Below are 17,891 nucleotides of genomic sequence, written 5' to 3'. Positions count from 1 at the left end.
GTTGTTCCAAAGGCGAGGAGCCACCGCCGAGAAGGCCCGGTTTCTGGTCTTTTCCTTTCGGGCCTCTCTCGGCGTTAGGCTCCTCAGCCTTATCTCCTGGCTCGCACGAGTGACACGGGTAGATCTAGGTGGGAGAAGGCGTTCCGCCAAGTATCGAGGTCCTAAACCGTTTAGGGCTTTGTAAGTAAGCGTTAACACTTTGAAATCAATGCGGAATCGGATGGGCAGCCAATGCAATGCGGCCAGAGTGGGGGAGATATGTTGGTATCTTCTCAGCCCACTGAGTAGTCTGGCCGCCGCATTCTGCACCACCTGTAGTTTCCACAGCAATCTCAAAGGTAGCCCCACGTAGAGCGCATTACAGTGGTCTAATCTCGAGACTACAAGCGCATGCACCAGAGTGGTGAGAGACCCCACATCAAGGTAGGGCCGCAGCTGGGCTATCCGCCTGAGATGGAAAAAAGCGGAACGGACCACGGACGCCACCTGGGTCTCCATGGTGAGCGCCGGGTCAAGATGGACACCCAAGCTACGGACCCCATCTCTGGCGGGCAGGGTCACCCCCCCAAAAATGAGGGAGTTTCCCATGTCCCCAGGTGTGGGGGCGCCCACCCTCAGTACCTCCGTCTTGTCCGGGTTCAGCCTCAGCCCGTTCTCCTGCATCCATTCCTGTACAGCCTCCAGGCAACGCCGAAGGGACAGAACGGCATCTCCTGCAGTTGGAAAAAAGGAGATGTAGAGCTGTGTGTCATCCGCATATTGATGGCACTGCGCTCCACACCTCCTGATGACCCCTCCCAGCGGCCTCATATAGATATTAAACAGCATTGGTGAGATGATCGACCCCTGTGGGACCCCACAATTAAGGCACCACGGGGCCGAAACATTCTCCCCAAGCTGTACTCTCTGGGGACGGTCCTCCAAGAAGGAACGGAGCCAAGCAAAAGCCCGGCCACCTATCCCCAACTTGGCGAGCCTCCCCAGGAGGATACCATGGTCAATGGTATCAAAGGCCGCTGAGATATCGAGGAGGACCAACAGAGACACTTTGCCCCTGTCGGCCTCCCTCAATAAGTCATCACACAGGGCAACCAATGCCGTTTCTGTCCCATGGCGTGGCCTGAAGCCCGACTGGAATGGATCCAGGGCATCTGTTTCATCCAGGAACGCCTGGAGCTGATCGGCCACCACCCTCTCGACTACCTTGCTTAAGAAAGAAACATTGGCGACGGGCCTATAGTTGCCAATTTCGTCCGCCGCCAAACTGGGTTTCTTTCTTATGGGCCTAATGAGTGTTTCCTTGAGGGCAGAGGGAAATCTACCCTCAAGGAAAGACCCATTAATTATTACAGTAGCCCATTCCGTTGTTGAGGGCCTGGCTGCCTTGATTAGCCAGGCCGGGCAGGGGTCCAAAGAGGAGGTGGTGGCACGACAGCGATCAAGCGTCCTGGCCACAGTGTCGGGCGATACGGGCTGAAAAGAGTCAAAAGACACCGGGCAAGACGGAGCGCTGGACATCTCAACTCGATTCATGAAGTTGGAAGGGGCCTATAAGGCCATTGAGTCCAACCCCCTGCTTGATGCAGGAATACAAATCAAAGGATATCTGCCAGGTGGTTGTTCAGTTTTCTCTTTAATGCCCACCAGCGTTGGAGCGCTCACCACCTCCTGAGGTCATGGGTTCTCTTGGTGTACTGCTCTAACAGTTAAAGAGTTTTTTCTGATATTCAGCCTAATTCTGGCTTTCTGTAACATGCGCTCATTATTACATTCCTGCACTCTGGGATGATTAAGAGCAGATCTTGCCCCTCCTCTGTATGACTACCCATCAAGTATTTGAAAAGTGCTGTCATATCTCCCCTCAGTCTTCTTTTCTCAAGGCTAAACATGGACAATTCTTTCAGTCTTTCCTCATAGGACTTGGTTTCCAGTCCTTTGATCATCCTTGTTGCCCTCCTCTGAACTTGTTCCAATTCATCAGCATCCTTCTTGAAGTGCAATACTCAAGATGAGCCTAAGCAGTGCTGAATAGAAGGGAATTAGAACCTCATGGGATTTGGAGACTATACATCTGTTAATGAAGCCTACGATAGAATTTGCCTTTTTTGTAGCCACATCACACTGTTGGCTCATATTCAGCTTGTGATCTACAATGATTCCAAGAACCTTCTCACTTGTAATACTGAGGAGCCAGCTATCTCCTATTGTGTAGTTGTGTGTTTGCCGTCTTCTTCCTAGGTGCAGTACTTTGCACTTAATCTTGTTAACTTTATATCAGCACAAAAGCCCCCCCCCAATTGCATTATTGACAGCTTGTTCTCAGAGATGGTAATCTGGGGAAGGTTCTTCCAGGATCTGTTTTACTTGTTGCATTCTATATAAGCTTCACCTTTTGAACCACCCTGATTTTTTTTCTGGTGTCAGTACAATAGGACTGTGTTCTACATGGATTGGTTCCAAGTCCCCTACCTGCAGATGCTGAAAAATGCAGATGTATCAAACACTATACAGCAGTGATCCTCAACTTGGGCCTCCAGATGTTCTTGGACTTCAACTCCCAGAAATCCTGGCCAGCAGAGGTGGTGGCAAAGGATTCTGGGAGTTGTAGTTCAATAACATCTGGAGGCCCAACGTTGAGGACCACTGCTATACAGTACATTGTATGGTCTCTGACCCCTTCTAGTGGCCAGTTCTGGTAAATATACCCTGGAAATATGTACAGGATTTCTGGGATGTTTTTATTTACTATTTTCAGACAGCAGATAAATGAATTAATGGATAATGATCCTGTGGATTGGGGTGGGGGTGGGGTTGTTCCTGCTGTACTGGCCTATAAAGTTCCACTTGGCCTCCTGTCTCCTAGCCAACACATTTTTGGATCAATTCCAGCAACTCAAGCTCTGTTAGAATTATTAAATTTTTTTAGAATTTAAGGTTTGATGAACCTGTTACCCAGCCTTGATTATAAATAGGTTGAGTTTTAGGCTGCGTTTGCAAACCAAATAAAAATGAGATGAAGTTTTTCCCGTGAGAGTTTGTGTAATTTTATAGGTGTTGCAAAAGAGCAGACTGTGTAATCCCTATATCAAGACCCTTTAGTAAGGCAATTCTGTTAAAAAAATATGATTCAAGAGATCAGATATGTGGACACTATGTTTCCCAAGAGCTGGGGAATTGTATGGCAACTTTGATTTTTTTTTTTTTAAATTCCCAGCATGAAGAACCTTTTGTGTGAAATATGGTGTTTTTCAAGGGAGCAAAAACCCCCTCCTGCCTGATGATATGAGAAATCATTTTAAGTCTCAGCATTCTGCATTGCTGATTAACTTCTGCTGATGCAATAGTAATAAATTATTGTTTTCTTGGAATGAGCTGTCAAGAATGAAGCTGTAGGGGGCCTTTTGTCTTGATACAAACTTTAATTGCAAACATTTAGAAGCAAAATTATTATCTTTCTGACAAGCAGCTGATTGACAGGACAGGAGTGCTCCATTTTCATAGCCAAGAGCATTAATCAAGTGCTATAGTGATTTATTGTTAATAGGCTGACGATTGTTCTAAGGGTCTGGGTTTTTTGAGCAGCTATTTCTGAAAATGGCAGCCCTCTACTCATTGCTCACACAACCCATCTCTCTGTGTCTATGTTTCCTATGGGGTAGTGCAAAATTCTGAAGTGCTGGAGGTCCTGAACTCAGCGTGTACATGCATACAAACAGGCACCCACGCATAAACAAACAGTACTATAATATTCATTTTATGTGGGTATTTATGTAGTTTAAGTCAACTCCAGTCATATCAACAATGTTACTTCAGCTCTATGTTATGGGTCTGAGGTACTAAAACAAACCAAAAGGTTAGGGATGTTGGAAAGTCTTTGGATCTGAGTCCCAAGTCCGAGTATTTGGTTGTTGTTGTTTAGTCGTTAATTTGTGTCTGACTCTTCGTGACCCCATGGACCAGAGCACGCCACGCCCTCCTGTCTTCTGCTGCCTCCCGGAGTCTGGTCAGATTCACGTTGGTGGCTTCGATGACACTGTCCAACCACCTCATCCTCTGTCGTCCCCTTCTCTTGCCTTCACACTTTCCCAACATCAGGGTCTTTTCCAGGGAGTCTTCTCTTCTCATGAGATGGCCAAAGTATTGGATCCTCAGCTTCAGGATCTGTCCTTCCAGGGAGCACCCAGGGTTGATTTCCTTCAGAATGGATAGGTTTGTTCTCCTTGCAGTCCAGGGGACTCTCAAGAGCCTCCTCCAGTACCACAATTCAAAAGCATCAATTCTTCGGCGGTCAGCCTTCTTTATGGTCCAGCTCTCACTTCCATACATCGCTACTGGTACCAAGTCTTTGGTACCAAGTCTGAAGTCTGAGTTTGAGTCTTTGGTACCAAGTCCAGAGTCCCAAGTCTCAAGTCTGAGTCCCTGTTAAAAACAAGCTCTTTTCTCCAGAAAAATAAAGGAAAGAGTGTGTGTGTGGGGGGGGGGGGTTCCAAGTTGTGAGCTGAGTACAGGTCTTTGAAAAAAACGAGTTAAGTCCAAGTTGAATCACCAGTGCAACTTAAGTCCAACTTGACAGCGAGTCGCATGGCAAGTCCTCATCCCTGCAAAAGTCATACCAAACTATGAGAATGGAATGGAAGAAATTGTTCATTTTTAGTTCATAAACAGCATGACCGATTGTTTCCTGTTGGAAGAGAATGAGGGAGTCTCAGTCTGGACTTCCGATTATGGAGCAAGCAAATAGAAGCATGATCGCTGTTGCGACAAGTCCTTAGCCATGAACAAAGAAAAAGTATGGAGAACATATGCAATTTAATTTGGTGGCATCAAGTCAAATCTGACTTATAGCAACCCTTTCTAGGGTTTACTCAGTGGTTTACTCTTTCTTGACCACATAGTTTGCTCAAGATCATATAAGCTGGCTCTCCACCCACAAGGCACAATGGGGTATCAGATTTCTCTAATGCTCCAATTCCAATTTGGTCAGCTCTGGAGAAGATATAGCAGGGGCAAGAATTTGGATCCTCCTGACTCCCAGAAGGATTGTAGTCACACTTACTCTACTGTCAGTCACAGGTGATCATGTCATTAAAGCTACCATTGGCTCATTCATGTTACTTGTGGTCCAATCTTTGGAGCAGGATCTGGACAAAGGGGGAAAATTATGGGCATGAGATGCTTTTTGACTATGCAAGCATCCATTCAAATATCAAGTACCAAAAGCAAAAGCTGTCAGAAACCAACTTGGTTTTGCTTGCAGTATTAATGTGGTGATCTGTGAATTTCACTTGAGTAAAAAAATCACAAGCAATGAGCCATATCTGTTCCCATTATAAATAGATGTTTTTTTATTGGGATATCCGCCCCAGTTAATCCATTACCTAATTACAGGTGTCAGTTCAGCTGCTGAAGAATCTCATTTATACACCATCCCGAAAACTACAATTAAAAACCACACGTCATATGCAACAAAACACAACCAATTATAACGATCACTGGCAGGCTGCTATTTAGGCATCAGGCATAATTAGTGATGTTAGAAAGCCCTGGGGAGGGGCTGGGCAAAAAAGCCAGAGGGGAAAAAAGAAAAAAAAAAAAACACCACTCTTGAATAAGTTGCAGAAGGTTGTACTGATATTTTCAAAATCATTTATGTTTATGATTGAATAAAAAATGTTGCCAGTATTTTAGATCATCACTGCAAAGGATGCAGAAATTTCATCTATTATTTAGGCAAACATTTTGAAATCATAACAGTAACCATGGGGAAAAAAAGTTTCTCTATATTTGTTTCCGGTTGTCAATGTGGGAGCACATGTAGGGGGATTCTGGACATTTTGGTCCCCAAAAGTAATTTTTTAAGGCTTTGGCGCCTTGAGCTATTACTATCTTCAACGATTCTGTCTGCTCCTTTTTTAAAAAATACATAAAAACCAATAGCCAACCATCAGTTTCTCTTGCGCTGTAAATGCTATTAGTTAATTCCCAGGGATAAGTTGTGTTAGTCTGTTCCAGTGAAAAACAACTAGCAGTGTTCAGGCACCTGAAAGACTCACAAGTTTTATTTTGTGGACTGTAGCCCACATCTTAAGTTGCACAGAGCATAGACTGCACAGAGGCTTTTATATAGACACAAAGAGAATGGGAGGATGAAACGTAATGGAAATACAAACTGTCCAACGTGTTGATGCTTAATCAGCAGCGGCAAGGGTGATTGACAATGCTAGAGGATGATTGAAACCCTGCTCCTGAATGCACACAAAAGGCTAGTATTTCCCCTGGATACTAACCACTGAGAAGTTCAGGAGGGGTTCCTACTGAGGTCACTCTGCAGTGTACATATATCCCCTTGCAGGTGTACCATCATCCATTTTAGGGAAATGCAGGGTGAAGAGGAAGCTTTGCATCCCTTTTTAAATAACTTTTGTTGTGTTCTGGAATATTTTTCTTCCCCCTCCCCCTCTCTTAGCTGAGTTTGCTTAACTTGGTGTGTGTTGTGTGTTGCCAACTTGGAACCAACTGAAAGCAATTCTAATAGGGCTTTCAAGGTAAGTCAAATATGTAAGGAGTGGTTCTGCCAGTTCCACCCACACCCCCGGTCAGTTTCTATGGCCGAGCAGGGATTCTGAGTCCGTGACTCTAAGGACTACACCATAATCCCTTGCTAAACTTCACTGGAATGTTATTACCCTATTAGCATTGATTGTGTGTGTGCGATTGTGGAATAATGATTGTTGAACAGGCTTTATTGCATGGATATGTCACAAAATTTGAGTGCTACATAGCTCCCCTCCCTCCGATCACAGCAATTTGCATCCTCCCCCCTTTTCATGATTGGTTAATCCATAGATTTTAAATTTTTTGTAAATAAAGAACCGGAGATGTAAACATACCCTATTTAACCGAATATAAGACCTAACCTGAAAATAAGCCCTAGTATGATTTTTCAGGATGCTCATAACATAAGCCCTACCCCAAAAATAAATCCTAGTTAAGTGAAACCCCACCCTCCACCCTTGTACAGCAACCAGAAGATGATGCCATCATTGTATTTGAATCAATGTAGAGTGTTGTACATGGAAAAAATAAAACATTCCCTGAAAATAAGCCCTAATGCATTTTTGGAGCAAAAATTAATAGAAGAGCCTGTCTTATTTTCGGGAAAACATGGTAATGTCACAGCCCTGGGTAGAGAGTTTGTCAAAATATCTTCCAGAGCAGATCAGCCACAAGTATGCCCTTTACTTGGGTACAGGCAAGATTCCAGGATTCCGTATAGCCTTCTTGATCTGTTTGTTTCTCTTTATTTGATGGATATTGCTGTCAGAGAAATATCTTTATTTAGATCATCAAGCTGTGAATGTTCTGTCTCACATGTCTGGGCAGATCTAACTGCATCACACATACTGTTTGTAAAACCTTGGAGACTATCGTCCAAAGATCAACTTGTTCCTCCTCTAACTTCTTGTCTTTTTTCAAGGCCACCACAAATATGAACAGATCCTCCAGTCATTTTGTTAAGTGATGCCTTTCACGCCATGATAGTTTTTCCCCCCACTTCACTTCCAAATCTATCCAGATACCTCTTTGGTGACCAAGAATAAAACAGACAGGAAATCAACTCTGCATGCAAAAATAAACTGCAGAATAGTTGCAGCATGCTGTTATTAGCTAGGCTAGCTTCATTAATGAAACTAACTAGACAGAAAATCAATTCCACTAACAAGGGCATTAAAAAAAAAACAAGAACAGATAACCCAAGGGCATCTGGACACATGCAGTAGCTTAAACAGTGCTGCCAAAAATGTGATGGTGTCTCTTCCGTGGCATTTACATTTCAAGGGCTGGACTTTTGTACTATGAAGACACAATTCATTCAGTCAATAGAATAAGTCATACTTAGATTACAGCCATTGAAATCTGTAGGGCTTGAGTTAACCATGACTAACTGGACCTCTTGGTTTCATTGTGTCTAACATAAATACGACTAAGGGTCCATCTGGACAACCTATGCAGTTTGGATCAATGTGAATCGGAACTATGATCCCTTGCCCCCATTGATTAAGATTTACTCACTCAAACCTTCCATACCTGTTGTCTGTTTTCTTTCAATGTCATCCAGATTGGGTTTCCACACCATAACACATCCTCTCCCTTCCTCCCATTTCATCCCTACTTCCTGCTCTCTCATGCCTTCCCGATTCTCCATCTTGTTTCCATCCTTTAAAAAAAATATATTATTGTTATTATTATTAACATCCTACATTATCCATGGACAACAGATGAACAACACCCACAAGAAGATAAACACAGGGGAAAAGAAGAAAACAAAAAACAAAACAAAAAAAAAACCCAAAATGGGTTTCAGAAGCATTAGGTGAGAACCCGTGAATATATGTTAAAGAAAGCTGGACAATGTTCTATGATTGGGCCCAGAAACAAGTTTCCATCCTGGACTGTTTCCGTCCCTTTATGTTGCATGATTGATTGGTGGAAGAGTCCATTTTATGAAGAAGAGGGTGGTGGGTTTATTCCTTACATGGAGCAAAGTCGACAAAGTTTGAAGAGCTTAGAGCCATTGGCTCTTGGGGGGGGATTTAAATCTGGCAAAAAAAAAAAGTGTGATATCAATCCTACCAGGCATGAAGCAGAAGGTGAGAGGCAGGAGTGCTGGAGAGAAACACCCACAACCCACATTTGGGGAATCAGCTTGAAGCAGTCCTGCTCTGAGCAGAGAACACCACTTTCACAGCTGAAATTAAAGCCATTGTCAGGGGGAGTACATGCCCCCACAGCACCCTTGCTTGTTCAAAACAAAGAAACAAATGGGGATAACAGATCTTGAATCCCAAGCATGAGAAAATAATCCAGAAATGGAAGGGAAAGTAGGAGGGATTGATTTAAGACCCCACCAATATCATGTGGATCTGTTAAACTAATCTGAAGCATTTGGTGATAGAACCATTTACCGGGCACCAACAGGGTATATGGATAGGCTTTACGTATGGTTCTAGTGGCCCTCTTGCACTCCCTACCATTCACACTTGTCAAAACACACCCCGATGATTGTTTTGGGGTTTGAGTGAGAAGCAGTTAACTGATTTAAAAGAGAGTTGGTTTCTGTCTACTCCCCCAACAGATTAGAAGACTCTGAGAGTTGTCCTCAAGTAACTTTTCCAAATCTGCAAAAGAGGCAACGTCCATCTAGCAATGTTTATTCTGAATCTCTAGAGATGGTAGCCTGCATCTTCCATGTTGTTGCCCCCAACCTTTGGAATTCTCTTCCTGAGTCCCTGCATTTATGTGGCATGCGGTTTTTTTCTATAAATGTAAATAAGACAAAATTGTTTATGTTGTCACTAGGTTTTGCTGCATTTTTCATTTATCTGCAGTAATTTATCAATGTGTGTGTTATATGCATTGTTTTGGGTTGTGTGCCATTCTGGGCCTCTTTGGGCAGAAGAAGGGCATAATAAATGAAAATAATAAAATAATAATAAAATAAACATAATTTCAGCTGGACTGAAAGATGGGGGACTCTGGGAAACTAAGGAAACGGGGGGAGGGGTCTTGAGTCAGAATTCCCAGAGCCTCACGAAGTTCATTTCTTCCATTTTTAATGACGATCCAGCCAAGAACAGCTCAGCTACAGATGACTCTGCAGTGAAGTCCAGCTGTGACAGTTGTAGGCATGACAGATGATTTATTCATGCATCTAGAATGACTGACTATGGCAGGAATTCCTGGCAGCAGATAAGTGATTAACCTGTCAGAGAAAGTCTTCATTGAATCATAGGCACCATTCAGATCAGTAGACGTGAAGACGTCTGTCCCCTGCAGGCAAAAAGCATGTGGAGGAGATGAGTAAAGCTTTAACAAGTACACAAATGTGGAAGAACACATTGTGCGCCTGTGACTTGTCACTCCTTTTCACTCCGCAAGTAAGGCTTCGGCATACGCCTGTTAGCACTCCACTCCTTGAGACTGCCTTAAAAGCACCACACAATTTATTGGCTGACAAATAAAGTGTTCTTTGTATGCTAGACAAACAAACATTTTCTGAGTAAGTGAGCCATTCTCCTTTTGAGTGTCACTAGTGATGACAGAGCAAAGAAACCCACAAGAGTTTGGAAAGACATCCCTCCACCACTGGAAGGATGATGGGATGTGTTTCTAAAAGCAGGGCGAGGGGTGTTGAAAGTGAGGCAGGCAGGCAGTAGCTGTTGACACTATGGAAGGTAAGGGAGTCAACTATGTAGCCATGGGAGGTGGGGGCAGCGGCAGAATAAGCTATCAGCTATTCCCTAAGCTATGCCTCTCAATTCAAATAGCCTAGATAGTCTTGGTGGCAACTCTCCTGAGTTAAAAATACTGCTCTTAAATGTCATTTATTTATTTGACTTATATACTGCCCCTTTAGTATGATGCAGGACATGGTGGCACTGCAGGTTAAACCACAGAAGCCTCTGTGCTACAAGGTCAGAAGACCAGCAGTCATAAGATCGAATCCACGCGACGATCGCTTGTCCCAGCTCCTGCCAACCTAGCAGTTTGAAAGCATGCAAATGCGAGTAGATATGTAGGTACCACCATGGTGGGAAGGTCACGGCATTCTGTGTCTAATCGTGCTGGCCACATGACCACAGAAATGGTCTTCGGACACTACAGTTTGGAAACGGGGATGAGCACTGCCCCCTAGAGTTGGACACGACTGGACTAAATGTCAAGGGAAACCTTTACTGTATTAGCGAAGGCTTTCACGGCTGGGATCTAATGGTTGTTGTGGGTTTTTTGAGCTCTTAGGCCGTGTTCTGAAGGTTGTTCTTCCTAACGTTTCACCAGTCTCTGTGGCTGGCATCTTCAGAGGACAGCACTCTGTGCTCTGGAAACCTTTACCTTAGTATGATGCACTATTCTGGGTAGTTTACAACAGTAGTAAAGTACGCATACTATAAAATACAAACACATACTAAAAAGTTAAAACATTAAGCGAATAAAAACAAACGGTGCCACCAACAAATTCTAAACAAAACAGCAGGACTAGAGGTGCAAATCATGCAGAGCTGATGTGAAAGGTCTCCCTGAAAAGCAGGGAGGGGACCAGGCGTAACTCCACCAGCAGTAAGTTCCACAATATCAGTGCCAACTTGAAGAAGGCCTGACCTCTTGCAGGTCTCCCTTGGAGTGGCTACCCAGAGGAGCATAGCCTGGGTGGATCTGGTTAGTTGGACAGATGACATTGGAGAAAGACACTCTGACAGCTAGCCAGGTTTTTCAAGGGCAAGATAACAAACATCCAAATCTTGATCCTGGACCAAAATAGCTTGGATTAAACAGGCCTAGATGGATGAAGCTGGGGCAAGTCTCTTTCTGCTTTGCCCAGCTGGAGCCTTGGTGCAGCAGGAGGCAATATCATGGGCATCCAAGGGAGCATTGTAGTAGTCCATCAAGAGTTTCTTACCTTCATGTAGTTCCCACTTCATGAAGGTCAGGGTGGGCTTGAATGTGTACAACTGAAAGTCGATGGCTGGGATATAATAGGGATTATCTTGATGTGCCACCCATCCCACTGCACAGGAGTCTCCCTTCCTGAGCTATCCATGCTGGTCTCAGAGATAGTCTTCTAGACTTGCTGGGCTGGTGGATGTCAATATCCATTCTGGGGCCACCTTGCCAGCAGAATGCAGTGCTGCTGTTGATTGAACACGAAAGATGAAAGCAAGATGTGTGGGGTTCACACTGTTTCATCCCTTGTAGAGATGGGCACAAACTGTGTTTTGGCCATTTGGCCCCGTTCGGCTCGGTGCCTGTGTAAGTGTTCTGCGGGTGCCACACACACTCCTCCTCTGCCTCCTCTGTGTACTCACCCACTCACCAGCTGCAGCATGCTTCCTTCCTCTGCCTCCTCTGTTTGATCATCCACTCAGATGAGGAGGCGGGGCAGGGAAGCCCATGACATTGCCCTTGATGAATAACGTGGAGAAGGCAGAGGAGGGAAGTGCGCTGATGATGATGAGTGGGCAAGTGTGCAGAGGAGGCAGGAGGGAACACCTGTACAAGTGTCACACTGAACTGGGCCGAACCTCTGAAGTAGTTTGTGACCATCTCTGAGCCTTCGCATTAAAGCACTGTGGAAACATTTCCTGTTATTGTGCATGCCAATTTCAGAGTAGCCCAGAGGCACGATGCCTCTGAAGTTCAAATATACTTTTAATAGGCAATAAGAAAACTAATAAGGCTATAATTTAAACTGCCTGACACTGTGTTTATTCAGCTTTTAAACTGTTAATTAATGCTTCTCCTAAGGGGACTTGATGAAAAGCTCCCAGCTGACCTGAAATGAGTAAAAGATGCCTTACGATGAATGGAAATCCAGTTGCTTGCACTTTGTCCCTAATTTCTTCCTCCTCTTTTTTTTTTTTTTATGTAGTTTCTGCTTCTTTAAAGCTAGTCCCCAGTCTCAAAGTGTTATGTTGAGAATTGTTGGCTTTATTGACATTATCATGTGATGCCTAGAACAAGAAAGATCCCATAAAAGAATCTCAGCAGAAATACAATTATGAAGACAATACATAGACACCCACTGCTATTGTTCCCAGGGCAAACATCCTCCATTTCAATAAAGGGACAAACCTGTCGGAGTTGCATTTTTATAGCCAATTGCTGGATTTGGGTTTAGCTGTAATTGAACTAAAGTGCATAAAATCTAGCTCTGTTTCTTCACATTCCATTTTGGGCCATTCAAGGCAAGTTTGAATGTGCTTCCACTGGGAGACCTTTTCCGTTCTCTCTTTTTATGTGCAGGTTCTGTTCTGAATGATTTTGCCCATTGTATTCAAATTTCTTGCGTGTTCTTAACAACTCAGCAAGTGGGTTTCGCACTTGCTCAGCCACTGACAGATTTCAAAGTTAAATGTTAATTAGATTTGTTCTCACATGGTTTACAAGAGAAAGACTTTTCCCCTCCTCCTCACAATGGCTCAACAACAATTCAATCATCTTCCTTCCTTCCTTCCTTCCTTCCTTCCTTCCTTCCTTCCTTCCTTCCTTCCTTCCTTCCTTCCTTCCTTCCTTCCTTCGTTTCCCAGCATGAGTTTTCCCCACAGAATTTCCGTTCAGGTGGGATTTTGAAGTGCCCCACCCCCAAAAAATACACCTTTAAGATTTTGACTTCATTTGATTCTACTCCTTCATTACTGTTCATTATCCTTTCTTAACCTGGCCCTGTTCAGAGTTAGACTACACAATTCCCAGAAAACCTAGACATAATCCCCTGCATTAATTTCCTCACCAGGCAAACACTACAGCATAATCTTACTACCTCCCTCTCTCCCTACAGCGGAAGCAAAACACAGGCTCTGATAGTGCTAATGTAAACAGCAGGTTTCCAGTTCAGTTCTGTCCATGGTTATATAATCTTTACTGGTCCAGTTCTGTCTTTACTTGAGGGACGTGGTGGTGCTGTGAGGGACGTGGTGGCGCTGTGAGGGACATGGTGGCGCTGTGGGCTAAATCGCAGAAGCCTGTGCTGCAGGGTCAGAAGACCAGCAGTTGTAAGATCGAATCCACGCGATGGAGTGAGCTCCCGTCGCTTGTCCCAGCTCCCACCAACCTAGCCGTTCGAAAGCATGCAAATGCGAGTAGATAAATAGGGACCACCTTGGTGGGAAGGTAACAGCGTTCCGTGTCTAAGTCGCACTGGCCATGTGACCACGGGAGATTGTCTTCGGACAAAACACTGGCTCTATGGCTTGGAAACGGGGATGAGCACCGCCCCCCTAGAGTCGAACACGACTGGACAAAAATTGTCAAGGGGAACCTTTACCTTTACCTTTACCTTTCTGTCTTTACTGGGGGAATGAAGCCTTGATGTTCTTAAAGGACTTTTAGGGCTCTATCAGATGGACATTTTTCTCATTATCTCATTTGCTGCAAGGACAGTTTGATTCATTCTTTTTTCTGGTGATTACACAACAATCACTGGTGAGAAACCCACCCATTCCCAGAGCCGCCCTATGCACACCATTTTGAGCTCTGGCTCCTACTTTTTGCATGTAGGTAGAATCTCTCTGCTTGTATGATCACTGGGAATAGATCAAAAGCAAGTTTTCTTGGCTATCAAGGCTCCTTTCAGTTTGAATTTCTGAGATCATGAAGTGGCTTAATAAGTGAGCCACTTCAGGATATAAGCAAATCGAACACTTTGCTCTTCGACCTGACCCCAACGAACTCTGTTTAACCCAGGCCAGTCCACTCCAAAAGACCCAGTGTAGACACTGGCTTAGTTGTAGGTATCATGAGGACTTTTCTCTTTCAAGAAACATGGAGTGGAGCTCACCTTTTGTGATTACTTGGGGTGGAAGTTAAGGTTCACAAAGAGTGCCCATGTTTTGAGTAGGGGATCAATATGTTTTATTTTCCTTCAGTAACAACTTCTCTTTTGGGAGTTTGTTCCAAAATCCTTAGTATATCAAAATGGCAAAAATATGTAAAATATATATAGAGGTGCCATAAGACTTGACTCATCAGGAAATCATCTATTAGAACTAGCAAAAGAACAAAAGAAACAAAGAAGAATAAGAATGTGCATTTCCAGTTTAAGGCAGTTGGTATTGTTCTTGAAGGCATCTTTTATAAATTCATTTATCTATGTCTTCTTTCTTTTTGAGCTTGCTTGCTTTTTTGTGCATATAAGGGTGATATCCTTAAGTCCTATGGTCCATTATTTCATTGTACTGTTTCTTAACCGTATTGAGGGATGAAAGATTTCCCACAGATGTCATAAATTATGATTATATACCCAAAATGGAAGTTTTTTCTATCTGTTATTGAAAAATATAAGCCAAGAACCCAAAGGAACAGAATGGGTGGTAAGTGACCACCTTGCTTCAAAATGCCCTTTGGGAAGATTTCAAAACATATCCCTAACTACCAGATATCAATATAATATGTACATAACTCGGCAGAATTTCCAGTATGACACATATATGATACGTACAGTGGTTAATGGGGAAGTGTAGGTCTTCACCATGCAGTCCTTATAAGCATGCCTCCAAGTCGGGTGTTTGGGAAACTCCCTCACTTTTGGGGGGGCGACCCTCCCCGCCAAGGATGGGGTCCGTAGCTTGGGTGTCCATCTTGACCCGGCGCTCACCATGGAGACCCAGGTGGCGTCCGTGGTCCGTTCCGCTTTTTTCCATCTCAGGCGGATAGCCCAGCTGCGGCCCTACCTTGATGTGGGGTCTCTCACCACTCTGGTGCATGTGCTTGTAGTCTCGAGATTAGACCACTGTAATGCGCTCTACGTGGGGCTACCTTTGAGATTGCTGCGGAAACTACAGGTGGTGCAGAATGCGGCGGCCAGACTACTCAGTGGGCTGAGAAGATACCAACATATCTCCCCCACTCTGGCCGCATTGCATTGGCTGCCCATCCGATTCCGCATTGATTTCAAAGTGTTAACGCTTACTTACAAAGCCCTAAACGGTTTAGGACCTCGATACTTGGCGGAACGCCTTCTCCCACCTAGATCTACCCGTGTCACTCGCGCGAGCCAGGAGATAAGGCTGAGGAGCCTAACGCCGAGAGAGGCCCGAAAGGAAAAGACCAAAAACCGGGCCTTCTCGGCGGTGGCTCCTCGCCTTTGGAACAACTTGCCCCCTGAGATTCGCGCGGCTCCCTCGCTGGGCATTTTTAAGAAACAACTAAAAACACTGATGTATAGGCGGGCCTTCCCAACAGAAAACCCTTGACGATCTTTTTTCTTATTCTGTTCTTTATTCTTTTTTATTATTTACGTTTCTGCTGTAAAGTCTTAAAATTACATTGTTATTTTTACTGTAAGCCGCCTAGAGTGGTCTAATATGATCAGATAGGCGGGATAGAAATAAAATAAATAAATAAATAAATAAATAAATAAATGTTTCGGCAGGCCTTCCCTCCAGTCAATCCCTGATGTCCTTCCCCCCCCCCCATTTGCCTCCTCTATTATGTTTATTTTATGTAATACTCTTTTATATATATTTATTGTTCTATTTTATGTTGTTAGCCGCCTAGAGTGATCTTAACCGACCAGATAGGCGGGATATAAATAAATAAATAAATAAATAAATAAATAAATAAATAAATAAATAAATAAATAAATAAATAAATAAATAAATAAATAAATAAATAAATAAATAAATAAATAAATAAATAAATAAATAAGAGGCTTTTTGTGGATTTTCCAATAGGATGTGTGTTCATGAAACTATCAGTTTACATGACATCGACCTTATAGGCAGGGAGAGAAGCCTTGTGAAGCTGGCCATGATTTACTTGGACACTTGCCGAGGCTGCTCATCATGACCCAGCCAATTCCAAACCAGACTTCTTGCATTGCTAGAAAACAAGGGCACCAAGCATGAGGTGGTGGAGGGAGCAAAGTCCTCCTTTAGAACTTGAAGTTTTAATTAATGTATTTATTTATTCCATTTATACCCCGCCTATCTGGTCATTGCGACCACTCTAGGCGGCTTATAATGGTAACTGAACTGCTTCTTACCTAGGACAAATAAAGGGGGCCTAGTGACATTTCAGGATGTTCCACTGTGAGCCAGGAAGACCAAAAAATAGTAAAGCAAGCTATGCATCACATCTATCCTTAGCCTTACAGACCAATGGAAACTTCCTGAGGTTCAGTTTTTCCCAAGCAAAAGTCTTCACCGAAAGCTTAGATTCGGAGCATATAATCCGTGCCTGTGACAGTTGTTTGGACAAGATTCTCAGCACCCCGGTGAAATCAAAATCTATTTTAAAGCTGGAGGTTTACAGTACTGTAGATCAGCCAACGCCTTCTCATCTTGACAGAAATGCTGTCTCCTTGCACAGCCTTTCTTAGAACTGCAAAGCTGGAAGGAACCCTCTGGATCACGGAATCCAGTTGCTATCAAGGAAGCCCACCGGGGAATCAAACTCCCGACTTCTGGCTTTGCAGCCAGAGACCTAAACCATGGAGCTATCCAGCAGTTCTACTACTTGAGCAGTGGTACTTAAGGGGTGGGAAGACCTTAATTTAATTTCTCCCAGTTAAATAGACAAATGATTAGTACAACATTCATTGGGCACTTGTGTATCAGTATTATTTTTTATTTTATTTATTTAAAATATTTTATCCCCGCCTTTCTCTTTAAGAAGGACCCAAAGTGGCTACCTGGTAGAGACAGACACAAAACACCAGTACAGTGTATTCTCGAAGGCTTTCACGGCCAGGATCTGATGGTTGTTGTGGGCTTTTCGGGCTCTTTGGCCGTGTTCTGAAGGTTGTTCTTCCTGACACAGAGACTGGTGAAACGTCAGGAAGAACAGCCTTCAGAACCCGGCCAAAGAGCCCATAAAACCCACAACCACCACCAGTACAGTGCTTTGTGCCAGTTCATATTTCATCCAAACAGGTGTTTGGCACTTCAAAGCCCCACTTCCTGTACCGAATGCCCACTCAGAGGCAGGGATCTGGCTTCCCTGCCCTACTTCCGGCAAACGGTGCCTCTGATTGGGCTCCCACTGGAAGAGGCGGGGCTTTGAAGTGCCAAACACCCATCTGGGTGAGAAAACGAAACGGCACAATCTGCTGAACCAGCATTTCGTGCCCATCTCTATGTAGGAGTTCAAAGGGAGGATTTTATGTTTAAACACTCAAAGCCCAGGGACTAGATCGATTCTGTTTCAGCTGCTCGATTTCCAAAACTCCAAATTCTTAGTATTCAAATTTGAAGAAATTTGACAATTGTGGTAAATTCTTATCAAAATCAAATGAAGTTTTGGCGCTATCTGAACAGTCATATTCTCGTCCCATAAAACTGGCTCAGGCTGAGATGTGTAGCACGGATGGGGTGGTTCTTTAGATCTGAAGATGG

The 17,891-nt window shown here is 43.8% G+C and overlaps 1 long non-coding RNA gene across 1 annotated transcript; it reads right to left on the bottom strand.

Annotated features, from left to right (window-relative positions):
- Positions 1 to 4,939: 4,939 nt before the first annotated feature.
- LOC144583161 (uncharacterized) lies at positions 4,940 to 13,415 on the bottom strand. The gene is made up of 3 exons (XR_013536805.1): positions 12,332 to 13,415; positions 11,459 to 11,689; positions 4,940 to 9,831 (listed from the first exon to the last, which is right to left on the bottom strand). It is a non-coding gene; the product is annotated as an uncharacterized LOC144583161 (long non-coding RNA).
- Positions 13,416 to 17,891: the final 4,476 nt, after the last annotated feature.

The sequence above is a fragment of the Pogona vitticeps genome, chromosome 5, assembly GCF_051106095.1.
Source record: "Pogona vitticeps strain Pit_001003342236 chromosome 5, PviZW2.1, whole genome shotgun sequence".
NCBI classification, from domain to species: Eukaryota; Metazoa; Chordata; class Lepidosauria; order Squamata; family Agamidae; genus Pogona; species Pogona vitticeps.
This window is presented reverse-complemented; position numbering and strand designations above follow the sequence as displayed.